Here is a 510-nt window from a genome sequence, read left to right on the forward strand (position 1 = left end):
TCTGCCAAGAGACTGGAACTAATGGGTGTGACCCCCTGAGCGGAGTTGTAATGTGTTCCAGTCTCTTGGCAGAGATTACCGACACTATTCTTAATTCTAGGGCTCCCTCCACGAGACGCTGTATGCCCTTAAGTGGACACAATCTGAACCCAGTCCATTACCCTGTAGGGACCTGCCACAGGTTTATGTGGCTGCCATTTCTGCAGAGCATTACCCAAAGAGGTGTTTCAGCGGTATGTCACCCTGTGGTTTCCTGTTTCATGCAGGGACGTGACGGCTTAGGCCTTTCCGCCCAGCACAGATTCCTTTTTGGGACCTATTTTTCGGTTGGAAGGCCTGGCAGGCCATCCATTTGAGCCGTCTAAGTCTGTCTGATAACTTTGAAACCTTAAGCAGTTTTTTGGTAATCCTATCCTCTCTTAAGAGGACTGAGGATCTGCAGGCTCTGTCAGCTCCTCTTGTATGGACTTTGCCCCGAGGCTGGTTAAGTCTTACTGCTTCCTAGGCCTA

Source organism: Sinocyclocheilus rhinocerous, unplaced genomic scaffold (assembly GCF_001515625.1).
Source record: "Sinocyclocheilus rhinocerous isolate Xijiao unplaced genomic scaffold, SAMN03320098_v1.1 scaffold481, whole genome shotgun sequence".
In the NCBI taxonomy this organism is placed as follows: domain Eukaryota; kingdom Metazoa; phylum Chordata; class Actinopteri; order Cypriniformes; family Cyprinidae; genus Sinocyclocheilus; species Sinocyclocheilus rhinocerous.